This window comes from Crinia signifera, chromosome 1, assembly GCF_055691185.1.
Source record: "Crinia signifera chromosome 1, ASM5569118v1, whole genome shotgun sequence".
NCBI lineage: Eukaryota > Metazoa > Chordata > Amphibia > Anura > Myobatrachidae > Crinia > Crinia signifera.
The window spans coordinates 229,628,505-229,646,074 of record NC_139217.1 but is presented as its reverse complement, the minus strand read 5'-3'; the positions used below and the strand labels follow the sequence as shown (position 1 = coordinate 229,646,074).

Genomic DNA, 17,570 nt, shown 5'->3' with positions numbered 1-17,570 from the left:
CACAGACATTTGGAAGAGGTCAAACAGACACAATAGCCATCACCCAAAGACTTACCACACTGTTTAGGCCCAATTCCAACTGCTTTTGGCAGCTAAACAGTGTTGAGCCTCTTTTGTAGTTTAATTTAAGACCCCCTGCTAATATCATGTCCTGTAGGTCTTTTTACATTACCAACACATGATTTTTTTCAGTAAGCCAATACAGTTAGGAAACTTTTGTATTAGCTTACCTGGTGATAGAAGTAGAAGAGGGCAAAAAAGTGCCGGTATCTCACCTACAGCCATACCACATTGGATAGGCCCAATCTTGTCTGATCTTTGAAGCTAAACAGTGTTGGGCCTGGTTAGTACTTGGGTGGGAGACCACATGGGAACACCAGGTGCTGTAGGTTTTTTCACATTACTGGCAAATTGTTTTTATTCTCTAGCTATTTAAATTGGAAACTTTTTCTTTTTATTGCCAGCACAGACATTTGGAAGAGGTCAAACAGACACAATAGCCATCACCTAAAGACTTACCACACTGTTTAGGCCCAATTCCAACTGCTTTTGGCAGCTAAACAGTGTTGAGCCTCTTTAGTAGTTTAATTTAAGACCCCCTGCTAATATCATGTCCTGTAGGTCTTTTTACATTACCAACACATGATTTTTTTCAGTAAGCCAATACAGTTAGGAAACTTTTTTATTAGCTTACCTGGTGATAGAAATAGAAGAGGGCAAAAAAGTGCCTGTATCTCATGTACAGCCATACCACATTGGATCGGCCCAATCTCGTCCGATCTTGGAAGCTAAGCAGTGTTGGGCCTGGTTAGTACTTGGGTGGGAGACCACATGGGAACACCAGGTGCTGTAGGTTTTTTCACATTACTGGCAAATAGTTTTTATTCTCTAGCTATTTAAATTGGAAACTTTTTCTTTTTATTGCCAGCACAGACATTTGGAAGAGGTCAAACAGACACAATAGCCATCACCTAAAGACTTACCACACTGTTTAGGCCCAATTCCAACTGCTTTTGGCAGCTAAACAGTGTTGAGCCTCTTTAGTAGTTTAATTTAAGACCCCCTGCTAATATCATGTCCTGTAGGTCTTTTTACATTACCAACACATGATTTTTTTCAGTAAGCCAATACAGTTAGGAAACTTTTTTATTAGCTTACCTGGTTATAGAAGTAGAAGAGGGCAAAAAAGTGCCTGTATCTCACTTACAGCCATACCACATTGGATCGGCCCAATCTCGTCCGATCTTGGAAGCTAAGCAGTGTTGGGCCTGGTTAGTACTTGGGTGGGAGACCACATGGGAACACCAGGTGCTGTAGGTTTTTTCACATTACTGGCAAATTGTTTTTATTCTCTAGCTATTTAAATTGGAAACTTTTTCTTTTTATTGCCAGCACAGACATTTGGAAGAGGTCAAACAGACACAATAGCCATCACCTAAAGACTTACCACACTGTTTAGGCCCAATTCCAACTGCTTTTGGCAGCTAAACAGTGTTGAGCCTCTTTAGTAGTTTAATTTAAGACCCCCTGCTAATATCATGTCCTGTAGGTCTTTTTACATTACCAACACATGATTTTTTTCAGTAAGCCAATACAGTTAGGAAACTTTTTTATTAGCTTACCTGGTGATAGATGTAGAAGAGGGCAAAAAAGTGCCTGTATCTCACCTACAGCCATACCACATTGGATAGTCCCAATCTCGTCTGATCTTGGAAGCTAAGCAGTGTTGGGCCTGGTTAGTACTTGGGTGGGAGACCACATGGGAACACCAGGTGCTGTAGGTTTTTTCACATTACTGGCAAATTGTTTTTATTCTCTAGCTATTTAAATTGGAAACTTTTTCTTTTTATTACCAGCACAGACATTTGGAAGAGGTCAAACAGACACAATAGCCATCACCCAAAGACTTACCACACTGTTTAGGCCCAATTCCAACTGCTTTTGGCAGCTAAACAGTGTTGAGCCTCTTTTGTAGTTTAATTTAAGACCCCCTGCTAATATCATGTCCTGTAGGTCTTTTTACATTACCAACACATGATTTTTTTCAGTAAGCCAATACAGTTAGGAAACTTTTGTATTAGCTTACCTGGTGATAGAAGTAGAAGAGGGCAAAAAAGTGCCGGTATCTCACCTACAGCCATACCACATTGGATAGGCCCAATCTTGTCTGATCTTGGAAGCTAAACAGTGTTGGGCCTGGTTAGTACTTGGGTGGGAGACCACATGGGAACACCAGGTGCTGTAGGTTTTTTCACATTACTGGCAAATTGTTTTTATTCTCTAGCTATTTAAATTGGAAACTTTTTCTTTTTATTGCCAGCACAGACATTTGGAAGAGGTCAAACAGACACAATAGCCATCACCTAAAGACTTACCACACTGTTTAGGCCCAATTCCAACTGCTTTTGGCAGCTAAACAGTGTTGAGCCTCTTTAGTAGTTTAATTTAAGACCCCCTGCTAATATCATGTCCTGTAGGTCTTTTTACATTACCAACACATGATTTTTTTCAGTAAGCCAATACAGTTAGGAAACTTTTTTATTAGCTTACCTGGTGATAGAAGTAGAAGAGGGCAAAAAAGTGCCTGTATCTCACTTACAGCCATACCACATTGGATCGGCCCAATCTCGTCCGATCTTGGAAGCTAAGCAGTGTTGGGCCTGGTTAGTACTTGGGTGGGAGACCACATGGGAACACCAGGTGCTGTAGGTTTTTTCACATTACTGGCAAATTGTTTTTATTCTCTAGCTATTTAAATTGGAAACTTTTTCTTTTTATTGCCAGCACAGACATTTGGAAGAGGTCAAACAGACACAATAGCCATCACCTAAAGACTTACCACACTGTTTAGGCCCAATTCCAACTGCTTTTGGCAGCTAAACAGTGTTGAGCCTCTTTAGTAGTTTAATTTAAGACCCCCTGCTAATATCATGTCCTGTAGGTCTTTTTACATTACCAACACATGATTTTTTTCAGTAAGCCAATACAGTTAGGAAACTTTTTTATTAGCTTACCTGGTGATAGAAATAGAAGAGGGCAAAAAAGTGCCTGTATCTCATGTACAGCCATACCACATTGGATCGGCCCAATCTCGTCCGATCTTGGAAGCTAAGCAGTGTTGGGCCTGGTTAGTACTTGGGTGGGAGACCACATGGGAACACCAGGTGCTGTAGGTTTTTTCACATTACTGGCAAATAGTTTTTATTCTCTAGCTATTTAAATTGGAAACTTTTTCTTTTTATTGCCAGCACAGACATTTGGAAGAGGTCAAACAGACACAATAGCCATCACCTAAAGACTTACCACACTGTTTAGGCCCAATTCCAACTGCTTTTGGCAGCTAAACAGTGTTGAGCCTCTTTAGTAGTTTAATTTAAGACCCCCTGCTAATATCATGTCCTGTAGGTCTTTTTACATTACCAACACATGATTTTTTTCAGTAAGCCAATACAGTTAGGAAACTTTTTTATTAGCTTACCTGGTTATAGAAGTAGAAGAGGGCAAAAAAGTGCCTGTATCTCACTTACAGCCATACCACATTGGATCGGCCCAATCTCGTCCGATCTTGGAAGCTAAGCAGTGTTGGGCCTGGTTAGTACTTGGGTGGGAGACCACATGGGAACACCAGGTGCTGTAGGTTTTTTCACATTACTGGCAAATTGTTTTTATTCTCTAGCTATTTAAATTGGAAACTTTTTCTTTTTATTGCCAGCACAGACATTTGGAAGAGGTCAAACAGACACAATAGCCATCACCTAAAGACTTACCACACTGTTTAGGCCCAATTCCAACTGCTTTTGGCAGCTAAACAGTGTTGAGCCTCTTTAGTAGTTTAATTTAAGACCCCCTGCTAATATCATGTCCTGTAGGTCTTTTTACATTACCAACACATGATTTTTTTCAGTAAGCCAATACAGTTAGGAAACTTTTTTATTAGCTTACCTGGTGATAGATGTAGAAGAGGGCAAAAAAGTGCCTGTATCTCACCTACAGCCATACCACATTGGATAGTCCCAATCTCGTCTGATCTTGGAAGCTAAGCAGTGTTGGGCCTGGTTAGTACTTGGGTGGGAGACCACATGGGAACACCAGGTGCTGTAGGTTTTTTCACATTACTGGCAAATTGTTTTTATTCTCTAGCTATTTAAATTGGAAACTTTTTCTTTTTATTACCAGCACAGACATTTGGAAGAGGTCAAACAGACACAATAGCCATCACCCAAAGACTTACCACACTGTTTAGGCCCAATTCCAACTGCTTTTGGCAGCTAAACAGTGTTGAGCCTCTTTTGTAGTTTAATTTAAGACCCCCTGCTAATATCATGTCCTGTAGGTCTTTTTACATTACCAACACATGATTTTTTTCAGTAAGCCAATACAGTTAGGAAACTTTTGTATTAGCTTACCTGGTGATAGAAGTAGAAGAGGGCAAAAAAGTGCCGGTATCTCACCTACAGCCATACCACATTGGATAGGCCCAATCTTGTCTGATCTTTGAAGCTAAACAGTGTTGGGCCTGGTTAGTACTTGGGTGGGAGACCACATGGGAACACCAGGTGCTGTAGGTTTTTTCACATTACTGGCAAATTGTTTTTATTCTCTAGCTATTTAAATTGGAAACTTTTTCTTTTTATTGCCAGCACAGACATTTGGAAGAGGTCAAACAGACACAATAGCCATCACCTAAAGACTTACCACACTGTTTAGGCCCAATTCCAACTGCTTTTGGCAGCTAAACAGTGTTGAGCCTCTTTAGTAGTTTAATTTAAGACCCCCTGCTAATATCATGTCCTGTAGGTCTTTTTACATTACCAACACATGATTTTTTTCAGTAAGCCAATACAGTTAGGAAACTTTTTTATTAGCTTACCTGGTGATAGAAGTAGAAGAGGGCAAAAAAGTGCCTGTATCTCACTTACAGCCATACCACATTGGATCGGCCCAATCTCGTCCGATCTTGGAAGCTAAGCAGTGTTGGGCCTGGTTAGTACTTGGGTGGGAGACCACATGGGAACACCAGGTGCTGTAGGTTTTTTCACATTACTGGCAAATTGTTTTTATTCTCTAGCTATTTAAATTGGAAACTTTTTCTTTTTATTGCCAGCACAGACATTTGGAAGAGGTCAAACAGACACAATAGCCATCACCTAAAGACTTACCACACTGTTTAGGCCCAATTCCAATTGCTTTTGGCAGCTAAACAGTGTTGAGCCTCTTTAGTAGTTTAATTTAAGACCCCCTGCTAATATCATGTCCTGTAGGTCTTTTTACATTACCAACACATGATTTTTTTCAGTAAGCCAATACAGTTAGGAAACTTTTTTATTAGCTTACATGGTGATAGAAGTAGAAGAGGGCAAAAAAGTGCCTGTATCTCACTTACAGCCATACCACATTGTATCGGCCCTATCTCGTCCGCTCTTGGAAGCTAAGCAGTGTTGGGCCGGGTTAGTACTTGGGTGGGAGACCACATGGGAGCACCAGGTGCTGTAGGTTTTTTCACATTACTGGCAAATTGTTTTTATTCTCTAGCTATTTAAATTGGAAACTTTTTCTTTGTATTGCCAGCACAGACATTTGGAAGAGGTCAAACAGACACAATAGCCATCACCTAAAGTTTTACCACACTGTTTAGGCCCAATTCCAACTGCTTTTGGCAGCTAAACAGTGTTGAGCCTCTTTAGTAGTTTAATTTAAGACCCCCTGCTAATATCATGTCCTGTAGGTCTTTTTACATTACCAACACATGATTTTTTTTCAGTAAGCCAATACAGTTAGGAAACTTTTTTATTAGCTTACCTGGTGATAGATGTAGAAGAGGGCAAAAAAGTGCCTGTATCTCACCTACAGGCATACCACATTGGATAGGCCCAATCTCGCCTGATCTTGGAAGCTAAGCAGTGTTGGGCCTGGTTAAAACTTGGGTGGGAGACCACATGCGAACACCAGGTGCTGTAGGTTTTTTCACATTACTGGCAAATTGTTTTTATTCTCTAGCTATTTAAATTGGAAACTTTTTCTTTTTATTGCCAGTACAGACATTTGGAAGAGGTCAAACAGACACAATAGCCATCACCTAAAGACTTACCACACTGTTTAGGCCCAATTCCAACTGCTTTTGGCAGCTAAACAGTGTTGAGCCTCTTTAGTAGTTTAATTTAAGACCCCCTGCTAATATCATGTCCTGTAGGTCTTTTTACATTACCAACACATGATTTTTTTCAGTAAGCCAATACAGTTAGGAAACTTTTTTATTAGCTTACCGGGTGATAGATGTAGAAGAGGGAAAAAAAGTGCCTGTATCTCACCTACAGCCATATCACATTGGATAGGCCCAATCTCGTCTGATCTTGGAAGCTAAGCAGTGTTGGGTCTGGTTAGTACTTGGGTGGGAGACCACATGGGAACAGCAGGTGCTGTAGGTTTTTTCACATTACTGGCAAATTGTTTTTATTCTCTAGCTATTTAAATTGGAAACTTTTTCTTTTTATTGCCAGCACAGACATTTGGAAGAGGTCAAACAGACACAATAGCCATCACCTAAAGACTTACCACATTGTTTAGGCCCAATTCCAACTGCTTTTGGCAGCTAAACAGTGTTGAGCCTCTTTAGTAGTTTAATTTAAGACCCCCTGCTAATATCATGTCCTGTAGGTCTTTTTACATTACCAACACATGATTTTTTTCAGTAAGCCAATACAGTTAGGAAACTTTTTTATTAGCTTATCTGGTGATAGATGTAGAAGAGGGCAAAAAAGTGCCTGTATCTCACATACAGCCATACCACATTGGATAGGCCCAATCTCATCTGATCTTGGAAGCTAAGTAGAGTTGGGCCTGGTTAGTACTTGGGTGGGAGACCACATGGGAACACCAGGTGCTGTAGGTTTTTTCACATTACTGGCAAATTGTTTTTATTCTCTAGCTATTTAAATTGGAAACTTTTTCTTTTTATTGCCAGCACAGACATTTGGAAGAGGTCAAACAGACACAATAGCCATCACCTAAAGACTTACCACACTGTTTAGGCCCAATTCCAACTGCTTTTGGCAGCTAAACAGTGTTGAGCCTCTTTAGTAGTTTAATTAAAGACCCCCTGCTAATATCATGTCCTGTAGGTCTTTTTACATTACCAACACATGATTTTTTTCAGTAAGCCAATACAGTTAGGAAACTTTTTTATTAGCTTACCTGGTGATAGAAGTAGAAGAGGGCAAAAAAGTGCTTGTATCTCACCTACAGCCATACCACATTGGATCGGCCCAATCTCGTCTGATCTTGGAAGCTAAGCAGTGTTGGGCCTGATTAGTACTTGGGTGGGAGACCACATGGGAACTCCAGGTGCTGTAGGTTTTTTTCACATTACTGGCAAATTGTTTTTATTCTCTAGCTATTTAAATTGGAAACTTTTTCTTTTTATTGCCAGCACAGACATTTGGAAGAGGTCAAACAGACACAATAGCCATCACCTAAAGACTTACCACACTGTTTAGGCCCAATTCCAACTGCTTTTGGCAGCTAAACAGTGTTGAGCCTCTTTAGTAATTTAATTTAAGACCCCCTGCTAATATCATGTCCTGTAGGTCTTTTTACATTACCAACACATGATTTTTTTCAGTAAGCCAATACAGTTAGGAAACTTTTTTATTAGCTTACCTGGTGATAGAAGTAGAAGAGGGCAAAAAAGTGCCTGTATCTCACCTACAGCCATACCACATTGGATAGGCCCAATCTCGTCTGATCTTGGAAGCTAAGCAGTGTTGGGCCTGGTTAGTACTTGGGTGGGAGACCACATGGGAACACCAGGTGCTGTAGGTTTTTTCACATTACTGGCAAATTGTATTTATTCTCTAGCTATTTAAATTGGAAACTTTTTTTTTTTATTGCCAGTACAGACATTTGGAAGAGGTCAAACAGACACAATAGCCATCACCTAAAGACTTACCACACTGTTTAGGCCCAATTCCAACTGCTTTTGGCAGCTAAACAGTGTTGAGCCTCTTTAGTAGTTTAATTTAAGACCCCCTGCTAATATCATGTCCTGTAGGTCTTTTTACATTACCAACACATGATTTTTTTCAGTAAGCCAATACAGTTAGGAAACTTTTTTATTAGCTTACCTGGTGATAGAAGTAGAAGAAGGCAAAAAAGTGGCTGTATCTCACCTACAGCCATACCACATTGGATCGGCCCAATCTTGTCCGATCTTGGAAGCTAAGCAGTGTTGGACCTGGTTAGTACTTGGGTGGGAGACCACATGGGAACACCAGGTGCTGTAGGTTTTTTTCACATTACTGGCAAATTGTTTTTATTCTCTAGCTATTTAAATTGGAAACATTTTCTTTTTATTGCCAGCACAGACATTTGGAAGAGGTCAAACAGACACAATAGCCATCACCTAAAGACTTACCACACTGTTTAGGCCCAATTCCAACTGCTTTTGGCAGCTAAACAGTGTTGAGCCTCTTTAGTAGTTTAATTTAAGACCCCCTGCTAATATCATGTCCTGTAGGTCTTTTTACATTACCAACACATGATTTTTTTCAGTAAGCCAATACAGTTAGGAAACTTTTTTATTAGCTTACCTGGTGATAGATGTAGAAGAGGGCAAAAAAGAGCCTGTATCTCACCTACAGCCATACCACATTGGATAGGCCCAATCTCGTCTGATCTTGGAAACTAAGCAGTGTTTGGCCTGGTTAGTACTTGGGTGGGAGACCACATGGGAACACTAGGTGCTGTAGGTTTTTTCACATTACTGGCAAATTGTTTTTATTCTCTAGCTATTTAAATTGGAAACTTTTTCTTTTTATTGCCAGCACAGACATTTGGAAGAGGTCAAACAGACACAATAGCCATCACCTAAAGACTTACCACACTGTTTAGGCCCAATTCCAATTGCTTTTGGCAGCTAAACAGTGTTGAGCCTCTTTAGTAGTTTAATTTAAGACCCCCTGCTAATATCATGTCCTGTAGGTCTTTTTACATTACCAACACATGATTTTTTTCAGTAAGCCAATACAGTTAGGAAACTTTTTTATTAGCTTACATGGTGATAGAAGTAGAAGAGGGCAAAAAAGTGCCTGTATCTCACTTACAGCCATACCACATTGGATTGGCCCTATCTCGTCCGCTCTTGGAAGCTAAGCAGTGTTGGGCTGGGTTAGTACTTGGGTGGGAGACCACATGGGAACACCAGGTGCTGTAGGTTTTTTCACATTACTGGCAAATTGTTTTTATTCTCTAGCTATTTAAATTGGAAACTTTTTCTTTGTATTGCCAGCACAGACATTTGGAAGAGGTCAAACAGACACAATAGCCATCACCTAAAGTTTTACCACACTGTTTAGGCCCAATTCCAACTGCTTTTGGCAGCTAAACAGTGTTGAGCCTCTTTAGTAGTTTAATTTAAGACCCCCTGCTAATATCATGTCCTGTAGGTCTTTTTACATTACCAACACATGATTTTTTTTCAGTAAGCCAATACAGTTAGGAAACTTTTTTATTAGCTTACCTGGTGATAGATGTAGAAGAGGGCAAAAAAGTGCCTGTATCTCACATACAGCCATACCACATTGGATAGGCCCAATCTCATCTGATCTTGGAAGCTAAGTAGAGTTGGGCCTGGTTAGTACTTGGGTGGGAGACCACATGGGAACACCAGGTGCTGTAGGTTTTTTCACATTACTGGCAAATTGTTTTTATTCTCTAGCTATTTAAATTGGAAACTTTTTCTTTTTATTGCCAGCACAGACATTTGGAAGAGGTCAAACAGACACAATAGCCATCACCTAAAGACTTACCACACTGTTTAGGCCCAATTCCAACTGCTTTTGGCAGCTAAACAGTGTTGAGCCTCTTTAGTAGTTTAATTTAAGACCCCCTGCTAATATCATGTCCTGTAGGTCTTTTTACATTACCAACACATGATTTTTTTCAGTAAGCCAATACAGTTAGGAAACTTTTTTATTAGCTTACCTGGTGATAGAAGTAGAAGAGGGCAAAAAAGTGCTTGTATCTCACCTACAGCCATACCACATTGGATCGGCCCAATCTCGTCTGATCTTGGAAGCTAAGCAGTGTTGGGCCTGATTAGTACTTGGGTGGGAGACCACATGGGAACTCCAGGTGCTGTAGGTTTTTTTCACATTACTGGCAAATTGTTTTTATTCTCTAGCTATTTAAATTGGAAACTTTTTCTTTTTATTGCCAGCACAGACATTTGGAAGAGGTCAAACAGACACAATAGCCATCACCTAAAGACTTACCACACTGTTTAGGCCCAATTCCAACTGCTTTTGGCAGCTAAACAGTGTTGAGCCTCTTTAGTAATTTAATTTAAGACCCCCTGCTAATATCATGTCCTGTAGGTCTTTTTACATTACCAACACATGATTTTTTTCAGTAAGCCAATACAGTTAGGAAACTTTTTTATTAGCTTACCTGGTGATAGATATAGAAGAGGGCAAAAAAGTGCCTGTATCTCACCTACAGCCATACCACATTGGATAGGCCCAATCTCGTCTGATCTTGGAAGCTAAGCAGTGTTGGGCCTGGTTAGTACTTGGGTGGGAGACCACATGGGAACACCAGGTGCTGTAGGTTTTTTCACATTACTGGCAAATTGTTTTTATTCTCTAGCTATTTAAATTGGAAACTTTTTTTTTTTATTGCCAGTACAGACATTTGGAAGAGGTCAAACAGACACAATAGCCATCACCTAAAGACTTACCACACTGTTTAGGCCCAATTCCAACTGCTTTTGGCAGCTAAACAGTGTTGAGCCTCTTTAGTAGTTTAATTTAAGACCCCCTGCTAATATCATGTCCTGTAGGTCTTTTTACATTACCAACACATGATTTTTTTCAGTAAGCCAATACAGTTAGGAAACTTTTTTATTAGCTTACCTGGTGATAGAAGTAGAAGAAGGCAAAAAAGTGGCTGTATCTCACCTACAGCCATACCACATTGGATCGGCCCAATCTTGTCCGATCTTGGAAGCTAAGCAGTGTTGGGCATGGTTAGTACTTGGGTGGGAGACCACATGGGAACACCAGGTGCTGTAGGTTTTTTCACATTACTGGCAAATTGCTTTTATTCTCTAGCTATTTAAATTGGAAACATTTTCTTTTTATTGCCAGCACAGACATTTGGAAGAGGTCAAACAGACACAATAGCCATCACCTAAAGACTTACCACACTGTTTAGGCCCAATTCCAACTGCTTTTGGCAGCTAAACAGTGTTGAGCCTCTTTAGTAGTTTAATTTAAGACCCCCTGCTAATATCATGTCCTGTAGGTCTTTTTACATTACCAACACATGATTTTTTTCAGTAAGCCAATACAGTTAGGAAACTTTTTTATTAGCTTACCTGGTGATAGATGTAGAAGAGGGCAAAAAAGTGCCTGTATCTCACCTACAGCCATACCACATTGGATAGGCCCAATCTTGTTTGATCTTGGAAGCTAAGCAGTGTTGGGCCTGGTTAGTACTTGGGTGGGAGACCAAATGGGAACACCAGTTGCTGTAGGTTTTTTCACATTACTGGCAAATTGTTTTTATTCTCTAGCTATTTAAATTGGAAACTTTTTCTTTTTATTACCAGCACAGACATTTGGAAGAGGTCAAACAGACACAATAGCCATCACCTAAAGACTTACCACACTGTTTAGGCCCAATTCCAACTGCTTTTGGCAGCTAAACAGTGTTGAGCCTCTTTAGTAGTTTAATTTAAGACCCCCTGCTAATATCATGTCCTGTAGGTCTTTTTACATTACCAACACATGATTTTTTTCAGTAAGCCAATACAGTTAGGAAACTTTTTTATTAGCTTACCTGGTGATAGATGTAGAAGAGGGCAAAAAAGTGCCTGTATCTCACCTACAGCCATACCACATTGGATAGTCCCAATCTCGTCTGATCTTGGAAGCTAAGCAGTGTTGGGCCTGGTTAGTACTTGGGTGGGAGACCACATGGGAACACCAGGTGCTGTAGGTTTTTTCACATTACTGGCAAATTGTTTTTATTCTCTAGCTATTTAAATTGGAAACTTTTTCTTTTTATTACCAGCACAGACATTTGGAAGAGGTCAAACAGACACAATAGCCATCACCTAAAGACTTACCACACTGTTTAGGCCCAATTCCAACTGCTTTTGGCAGCTAAACAGTGTTGAGCCTCTTTTGTAGTTTAATTTAAGACCCCCTGCTAATATCATGTCCTGTAGGTCTTTTTACATTACCAACACATGATTTTTTTCAGTAAGCCAATACAGTTAGGAAACTTTTGTATTAGCTTACCTGGTGATAGAAGTAGAAGAGGGCAAAAAAGTGCCGGTATCTCACCTACAGCCATACCACATTGGATAGGCCCAATCTTGTCTGATCTTTGAAGCTAAACAGTGTTGGGCCTGGTTAGTACTTGGGTGGGAGACCACATGGGAACACCAGGTGCTGTAGGTTTTTTCACATTACTGGCAAATTGTTTTTATTCTCTAGCTATTTAAATTGGAAACTTTTTCTTTTTATTGCCAGCACAGACATTTGGAAGAGGTCAAACAGACACAATAGCCATCACCTAAAGACTTACCACACTGTTTAGGCCCAATTCCAACTGCTTTTGGCAGCTAAACAGTGTTGAGCCTCTTTAGTAGTTTAATTTAAGACCCCCTGCTAATATCATGTCCTGTAGGTCTTTTTACATTACCAACACATGATTTTTTTCAGTAAGCCAATACAGTTAGGAAACTTTTTTATTAGCTTACCTGGTGATAGAAGTAGAAGAGGGCAAAAAAGTGCCTGTATCTCACTTACAGCCATACCACATTGGATCGGCCCAATCTCGTCCGATCTTGGAAGCTAAGCAGTGTTGGGCCTGGTTAGTACTTGGGTGGGAGACCACATGGGAACACCAGGTGCTGTAGGTTTTTTCACATTACTGGCAAATTGTTTTTATTCTCTAGCTATTTAAATTGGAAACTTTTTCTTTTTATTGCCAGCACAGACATTTGGAAGAGGTCAAACAGACACAATAGCCATCACCTAAAGACTTACCACACTGTTTAGGCCCAATTCCAACTGCTTTTGGCAGCTAAACAGTGTTGAGCCTCTTTAGTAGTTTAATTTAAGACCCCCTGCTAATATCATGTCCTGTAGGTCTTTTTACATTACCAACACATGATTTTTTTCAGTAAGCCAATACAGTTAGGAAACTTTTTTATTAGCTTACATGGTGATAGAAGTAGAAGAGGGCAAAAAAGTGCCTGTATCTCACTTACAGCCATACCACATTGGATCGGCCCTATCTCGTCCGCTCTTGGAAGCTAAACAGTGTTGGGCCGGGTTAGTACTTGGGTGGGAGACCACATGGGAACACCAGGTGCTGTAGGTTTTTTCACATTACTGGCAAATTGTTTTTATTCTCTAGCTATTTAAATTGGAAACTTTTTCTTTGTATTGCCAGCACAGACATTTGGAAGAGGTCAAACAGACACAATAGCCATCACCTAAAGTTTTACCACACTGTTTAGGCCCAATTCCAACTGCTTTTGGCAGCTAAACAGTGTTGAGCCTCTTTAGTAGTTTAATTTAAGACCCCCTGCTAATATCATGTCCTGTAGGTCTTTTTACATTACCAACACATGATTTTTTTTCAGTAAGCCAATACAGTTAGGAAACTTTTTTATTAGCTTACCTGGTGATAGATGTAGAAGAGGGCAAAAAAGTGCCTGTATCTCACCTACAGCCATACCACATTGGATAGGCCCAATCTCGCCTGATCTTGGAAGCTAAGCAGTGTTGGGCCTGGTTAGTACTTGGGTGGGAGACCACATGGGAACACCAGGTGCTGTAGGTTTTTTCACATTACTGGCAAATTGTTTTTATTCTCTAGCTATTTAAATTGGAAACTTTTTCTTTTTATTGCCAGTACAGACATTTGGAAGAGGTCAAACAGACACAATAGCCATCACCTAAAGACTTACCACACTGTTTAGGCCCAATTCCAACTGCTTTTGGCAGCTAAACAGTGTTGAGCCTCTTTAGTAGTTTAATTTAAGACCCCCTGCTAATATCATGTCCTGTAGGTCTTTTTACATTACCAACACATGATTTTTTTCAGTAAGCCAATACAGTTAGGAAACTTTTTTATTAGCTTACCTGGTGATAGATGTAGAAGAGGGCAAAAAAGTGCCTGTATCTCACCTACAGCCATACCACATTGGATAGTCCCAATCTCGTCTGATCTTGGAAGCTAAGCAGTGTTGGGCCTGGTTAGTACTTGGGTGGGAGACCACATGGGAACACCAGGTGCTGTAGGTTTTTTCACATTACTGGCAAATTGTTTTTATTCTCTAGCTATTTAAATTGGAAACTTTTTCTTTTTATTACCAGCACAGACATTTGGAAGAGGTCAAACAGACACAATAGCCATCACCTAAAGACTTACCACACTGTTTAGGCCCAATTCCAACTGCTTTTGGCAGCTAAACAGTGTTGAGCCTCTTTTGTAGTTTAATTTAAGACCCCCTGCTAATATCATGTCCTGTAGGTCTTTTTACATTACCAACACATGATTTTTTTCAGTAAGCCAATACAGTTAGGAAACTTTTGTATTAGCTTACCTGGTGATAGAAGTAGAAGAGGGCAAAAAAGTGCCGGTATCTCACCTACAGCCATACCACATTGGATAGGCCCAATCTTGTCTGATCTTTGAAGCTAAACAGTGTTGGGCCTGGTTAGTACTTGGGTGGGAGACCACATGGGAACACCAGGTGCTGTAGGTTTTTTCACATTACTGGCAAATTGTTTTTATTCTCTAGCTATTTAAATTGGAAACTTTTTCTTTTTATTGCCAGCACAGACATTTGGAAGAGGTCAAACAGACACAATAGCCATCACCTAAAGACTTACCACACTGTTTAGGCCCAATTCCAACTGCTTTTGGCAGCTAAACAGTGTTGAGCCTCTTTAGTAGTTTAATTTAAGACCCCCTGCTAATATCATGTCCTGTAGGTCTTTTTACATTACCAACACATGATTTTTTTCAGTAAGCCAATACAGTTAGGAAACTTTTTTATTAGCTTACCTGGTGATAGAAGTAGAAGAGGGCAAAAAAGTGCCTGTATCTCACTTACAGCCATACCACATTGGATAGGCCCAATCTCGTCTGATCTTGGAAGCTAAGCAGTGTTGGGTCTGGTTAGTACTTGGGTGGGAGACCACATGGGAACACCAGGTGCTGTAGGTTTTTTCACATTACTGGCAAATTGTTTTTATTCTCTAGCTATTTAAATTGGAAACTTTTTCTTTTTATTGCCAGCACAGACATTTGGAAGAGGTCAAACAGACACAATAGCCATCACCTAAAGACTTACCACATTGTTTAGGCCCAATTCCAACTGCTTTTGGCAGCTAAACAGTGTTGAACCTCTTTTGTAGTTTAATTTAAGACCCCCTGCTAATATCATGTCCTGTAGGTCTTTTTACATTACCAACACATGATTTTTTTCAGTAAGCCAATACAGTTAGGAAACTTTTGTGTTAGCTTACCTGGTGATAGAAGTAGAAGAGGGCAAAAAAGTGCCTGTATCTCACCTACAGCCATACCACATTGGATAGGCCCAATCTCGTCTATTCTTTGAAGCTAAGCAGTGATGGGCCTGGTTAGTACTTGGGTGGGAGACCACATGGGAACACCAGGTGCTGTAGATTTTTTCACATTACTGGCAAATTGTTTTTATTCTCTAGCTATTTAAATTGGAAACTTTTTCTTTTTATTGCCAGCACAGACATTTGGAAGAGGTCAAACAGACACAATAGCCATCACCTAAAGACTTACCACACTGTTTAGGCCCAATTCCAACTGCTTTTGGCAGCTAAACAGTGTTGAGCCTCTTTAGTAGTTTAATTTAAGACCCCCTGCTAATATCATGTCCTGTAGGTCTTTTTACATTACCAACACATGATTTTTTTCAGTAAGCCAATACAGTTAGGAAACTTTTTTATTAGCTTACCTGGTGATAGAAGTAGAAGAGGGCAAAAAAGTGCCTGTATCTCACTTACAGCCATACCACATTGGATCGGCCCAATCTCGTCCGATCTTGGAAGCTAAGCAGTGTTGGGCCTGGTTAGTACTTGGGTGGGAGACCACATGGGAACACCAGGTGCTGTAGGTTTTTTCACATTACTGGCAAATTGTTTTTATTCTCTAGCTATTTAAATTGGAAACTTTTTCTTTTTATTGCCAGCACAGACATTTGGAAGAGGTCAAACAGACACAATAGCCATCACCTAAAGACTTACCACACTGTTTAGGCCCAATTCCAACTGCTTTTGGCAGCTAAACAGTGTTGAGCCTCTTTAGTAGTTTAATTTTAGACCCCCTGCTAATATCATGTCCTGTAGGTCTTTTTACATTACCAACACATGATTTTTTTCAGTAAGCCAATACAGTTAGGAAACTTTTTTATTAGCTTACCTGGTGATAGATGTAGAAGAGGGCAAAAAAGTGCCTGTATCTCACCTACAGCCATACCACATTGGATCGGCCCAATCTTGTCTGATCTTGGAAGCTAAGCAGTGTTTGGCCTGGTTAGTACTTCGGTGGGAGACCACATGGGAACACCAGGTGCAGTAGGGTTTTTCACATTACTGGCAAATAGTTTTTATTCTCTAGCTATTTAAATTGGAAACTTTTTCTTTTTATTGCCAGCACAGACATTTGGAAGAGGTCAAACAGACACAATAGCCATCACCTAAAGACTTACCACACTGTTTAGGCCCAATTTCAACTGCTTTTGGCAGCTAAACAGTGTTGAGCCTCTTTAGTAGTTTAATTTAAGACCCCCTGCTAATATCATGTCCTGTAGGTCTTTTTACATTACCAACACATGATTTTTTTCAGTAAGCCAATACAGTTAGGAAACTTTTGTATTAGCTTACCTGGTGATAGATGTAGAAGAGGGCAAAAAAGTGCCTGTATCTCATTTACAGCCATACCACATTGGATCGGCCCAATCTCGTCTGATCTTGGAAGCTAAGCAGTGTTTGGCCTGGTTAGTACTTGGGTGGGAGACCACATGGGAACACCAGGTGCTGTGGTTTTTTTCACATTACTGGCAAATAGTTTTTATTCTCTAGCTATTTAAATTGGAAACTTTTTCTTTTTATTGCCAGCACAGACATTTGGAAGAGGTCAAACAGACACAATAGCCATCACCTAAAGACTTACCACACTGTTTAGGCCCAATTCCAACTGCTTTTGGCAGCTAAACAGTGTTGAGCCTCTATAGTAGTTTAATTTAAGACCCCCTGCTAATATCATGTCCTGTAGGTCTTTTTACATTACCAACACATGATTTTTTTCAGTAAGCCAATACAGTTAGGAAACTTTTTTATTAGCTTACATGGTGATAGAAGTAGAAGAGGGCAAAAAAGTGCCTGTATCTCACGTACAGCCATACCACATTGGATCGGCCCAATCTCGTCCGATCTTGGAAGCTAAGCAGTGTTGGGCCGGGTTAGTACTTGGGTGGGAGACCACATGGGAACACCAGGTGCTGTAGGTTTTTT

General features: G+C 40.1%; 23 non-coding genes and 15 pseudogenes across 23 annotated transcripts; all 38 read left to right on the top strand.

Moving 5' to 3' along the window:
- The first annotated feature begins 273 nt into the window (after nt 1–273).
- On the top strand, nt 274–392 carry LOC146035880 (5S ribosomal RNA; annotated as a pseudogene).
- A 345-nt stretch (nt 393–737) lies between these two features.
- LOC146034202 (5S ribosomal RNA) lies at nt 738–856 on the top strand. The gene has a single exon (XR_014459614.1). It is a non-coding gene; the product is annotated as a 5S ribosomal RNA (ribosomal RNA).
- A 345-nt stretch (nt 857–1,201) lies between these two features.
- LOC146045228 (5S ribosomal RNA) lies at nt 1,202–1,320 on the top strand. Its single transcript, XR_014465392.1, has one exon. It is a non-coding gene; the product is annotated as a 5S ribosomal RNA (ribosomal RNA).
- Nucleotides 1,321–1,665: 345 nt separating this feature from the next.
- On the top strand, nt 1,666–1,784 carry LOC146040517 (5S ribosomal RNA). The gene has a single exon (XR_014463456.1). It is a non-coding gene; the product is annotated as a 5S ribosomal RNA (ribosomal RNA).
- A 345-nt stretch (nt 1,785–2,129) lies between these two features.
- On the top strand, nt 2,130–2,248 carry LOC146033318 (5S ribosomal RNA). The gene has a single exon (XR_014458733.1). It is a non-coding gene; the product is annotated as a 5S ribosomal RNA (ribosomal RNA).
- A 345-nt stretch (nt 2,249–2,593) lies between these two features.
- On the top strand, nt 2,594–2,712 carry LOC146045168 (5S ribosomal RNA). The gene has a single exon (XR_014465376.1). It is a non-coding gene; the product is annotated as a 5S ribosomal RNA (ribosomal RNA).
- A 345-nt stretch (nt 2,713–3,057) lies between these two features.
- LOC146034191 (5S ribosomal RNA) lies at nt 3,058–3,176 on the top strand. The gene has a single exon (XR_014459603.1). It is a non-coding gene; the product is annotated as a 5S ribosomal RNA (ribosomal RNA).
- A 345-nt stretch (nt 3,177–3,521) lies between these two features.
- Nucleotides 3,522–3,640, top strand: LOC146045113 (5S ribosomal RNA). Its single transcript, XR_014465369.1, has one exon. It is a non-coding gene; the product is annotated as a 5S ribosomal RNA (ribosomal RNA).
- Nucleotides 3,641–3,985: 345 nt separating this feature from the next.
- Nucleotides 3,986–4,104, top strand: LOC146040396 (5S ribosomal RNA). Its single transcript, XR_014463455.1, has one exon. It is a non-coding gene; the product is annotated as a 5S ribosomal RNA (ribosomal RNA).
- A 345-nt stretch (nt 4,105–4,449) lies between these two features.
- On the top strand, nt 4,450–4,568 carry LOC146035874 (5S ribosomal RNA; annotated as a pseudogene).
- A 345-nt stretch (nt 4,569–4,913) lies between these two features.
- Nucleotides 4,914–5,032, top strand: LOC146045054 (5S ribosomal RNA). Its single transcript, XR_014465368.1, has one exon. It is a non-coding gene; the product is annotated as a 5S ribosomal RNA (ribosomal RNA).
- A 345-nt stretch (nt 5,033–5,377) lies between these two features.
- Nucleotides 5,378–5,496, top strand: LOC146036305 (5S ribosomal RNA; annotated as a pseudogene).
- A 346-nt stretch (nt 5,497–5,842) lies between these two features.
- Nucleotides 5,843–5,961, top strand: LOC146038320 (5S ribosomal RNA; annotated as a pseudogene).
- Nucleotides 5,962–6,306: 345 nt separating this feature from the next.
- Nucleotides 6,307–6,425, top strand: LOC146035606 (5S ribosomal RNA; annotated as a pseudogene).
- Nucleotides 6,426–6,770: 345 nt separating this feature from the next.
- Nucleotides 6,771–6,889, top strand: LOC146034896 (5S ribosomal RNA). The gene has a single exon (XR_014460305.1). It is a non-coding gene; the product is annotated as a 5S ribosomal RNA (ribosomal RNA).
- A 345-nt stretch (nt 6,890–7,234) lies between these two features.
- LOC146045835 (5S ribosomal RNA) lies at nt 7,235–7,353 on the top strand. Its single transcript, XR_014465628.1, has one exon. It is a non-coding gene; the product is annotated as a 5S ribosomal RNA (ribosomal RNA).
- A 346-nt stretch (nt 7,354–7,699) lies between these two features.
- LOC146048071 (5S ribosomal RNA) lies at nt 7,700–7,818 on the top strand. The gene has a single exon (XR_014466086.1). It is a non-coding gene; the product is annotated as a 5S ribosomal RNA (ribosomal RNA).
- A 345-nt stretch (nt 7,819–8,163) lies between these two features.
- LOC146034654 (5S ribosomal RNA) lies at nt 8,164–8,282 on the top strand. Its single transcript, XR_014460064.1, has one exon. It is a non-coding gene; the product is annotated as a 5S ribosomal RNA (ribosomal RNA).
- A 346-nt stretch (nt 8,283–8,628) lies between these two features.
- LOC146035248 (5S ribosomal RNA) lies at nt 8,629–8,747 on the top strand (annotated as a pseudogene).
- Nucleotides 8,748–9,092: 345 nt separating this feature from the next.
- On the top strand, nt 9,093–9,211 carry LOC146036266 (5S ribosomal RNA; annotated as a pseudogene).
- Nucleotides 9,212–9,557: 346 nt separating this feature from the next.
- On the top strand, nt 9,558–9,676 carry LOC146034885 (5S ribosomal RNA). The gene has a single exon (XR_014460294.1). It is a non-coding gene; the product is annotated as a 5S ribosomal RNA (ribosomal RNA).
- Nucleotides 9,677–10,021: 345 nt separating this feature from the next.
- On the top strand, nt 10,022–10,140 carry LOC146045833 (5S ribosomal RNA). Its single transcript, XR_014465627.1, has one exon. It is a non-coding gene; the product is annotated as a 5S ribosomal RNA (ribosomal RNA).
- A 346-nt stretch (nt 10,141–10,486) lies between these two features.
- Nucleotides 10,487–10,605, top strand: LOC146047950 (5S ribosomal RNA). Its single transcript, XR_014466075.1, has one exon. It is a non-coding gene; the product is annotated as a 5S ribosomal RNA (ribosomal RNA).
- A 345-nt stretch (nt 10,606–10,950) lies between these two features.
- LOC146035774 (5S ribosomal RNA) lies at nt 10,951–11,069 on the top strand (annotated as a pseudogene).
- A 345-nt stretch (nt 11,070–11,414) lies between these two features.
- LOC146036561 (5S ribosomal RNA) lies at nt 11,415–11,533 on the top strand (annotated as a pseudogene).
- A 345-nt stretch (nt 11,534–11,878) lies between these two features.
- LOC146040274 (5S ribosomal RNA) lies at nt 11,879–11,997 on the top strand. The gene has a single exon (XR_014463430.1). It is a non-coding gene; the product is annotated as a 5S ribosomal RNA (ribosomal RNA).
- A 345-nt stretch (nt 11,998–12,342) lies between these two features.
- Nucleotides 12,343–12,461, top strand: LOC146035868 (5S ribosomal RNA; annotated as a pseudogene).
- A 345-nt stretch (nt 12,462–12,806) lies between these two features.
- LOC146045006 (5S ribosomal RNA) lies at nt 12,807–12,925 on the top strand. Its single transcript, XR_014465365.1, has one exon. It is a non-coding gene; the product is annotated as a 5S ribosomal RNA (ribosomal RNA).
- Nucleotides 12,926–13,270: 345 nt separating this feature from the next.
- LOC146036219 (5S ribosomal RNA) lies at nt 13,271–13,389 on the top strand (annotated as a pseudogene).
- A 346-nt stretch (nt 13,390–13,735) lies between these two features.
- On the top strand, nt 13,736–13,854 carry LOC146046211 (5S ribosomal RNA). Its single transcript, XR_014465790.1, has one exon. It is a non-coding gene; the product is annotated as a 5S ribosomal RNA (ribosomal RNA).
- A 345-nt stretch (nt 13,855–14,199) lies between these two features.
- LOC146040152 (5S ribosomal RNA) lies at nt 14,200–14,318 on the top strand. Its single transcript, XR_014463319.1, has one exon. It is a non-coding gene; the product is annotated as a 5S ribosomal RNA (ribosomal RNA).
- Nucleotides 14,319–14,663: 345 nt separating this feature from the next.
- On the top strand, nt 14,664–14,782 carry LOC146035862 (5S ribosomal RNA; annotated as a pseudogene).
- A 345-nt stretch (nt 14,783–15,127) lies between these two features.
- LOC146047597 (5S ribosomal RNA) lies at nt 15,128–15,246 on the top strand. The gene has a single exon (XR_014466043.1). It is a non-coding gene; the product is annotated as a 5S ribosomal RNA (ribosomal RNA).
- A 345-nt stretch (nt 15,247–15,591) lies between these two features.
- On the top strand, nt 15,592–15,710 carry LOC146037636 (5S ribosomal RNA; annotated as a pseudogene).
- Nucleotides 15,711–16,055: 345 nt separating this feature from the next.
- Nucleotides 16,056–16,174, top strand: LOC146044951 (5S ribosomal RNA). The gene has a single exon (XR_014465355.1). It is a non-coding gene; the product is annotated as a 5S ribosomal RNA (ribosomal RNA).
- Nucleotides 16,175–16,519: 345 nt separating this feature from the next.
- Nucleotides 16,520–16,638, top strand: LOC146037934 (5S ribosomal RNA; annotated as a pseudogene).
- Nucleotides 16,639–16,983: 345 nt separating this feature from the next.
- Nucleotides 16,984–17,102, top strand: LOC146036707 (5S ribosomal RNA; annotated as a pseudogene).
- Nucleotides 17,103–17,447: 345 nt separating this feature from the next.
- LOC146047796 (5S ribosomal RNA) lies at nt 17,448–17,566 on the top strand. Its single transcript, XR_014466061.1, has one exon. It is a non-coding gene; the product is annotated as a 5S ribosomal RNA (ribosomal RNA).
- Nucleotides 17,567–17,570: the final 4 nt, after the last annotated feature.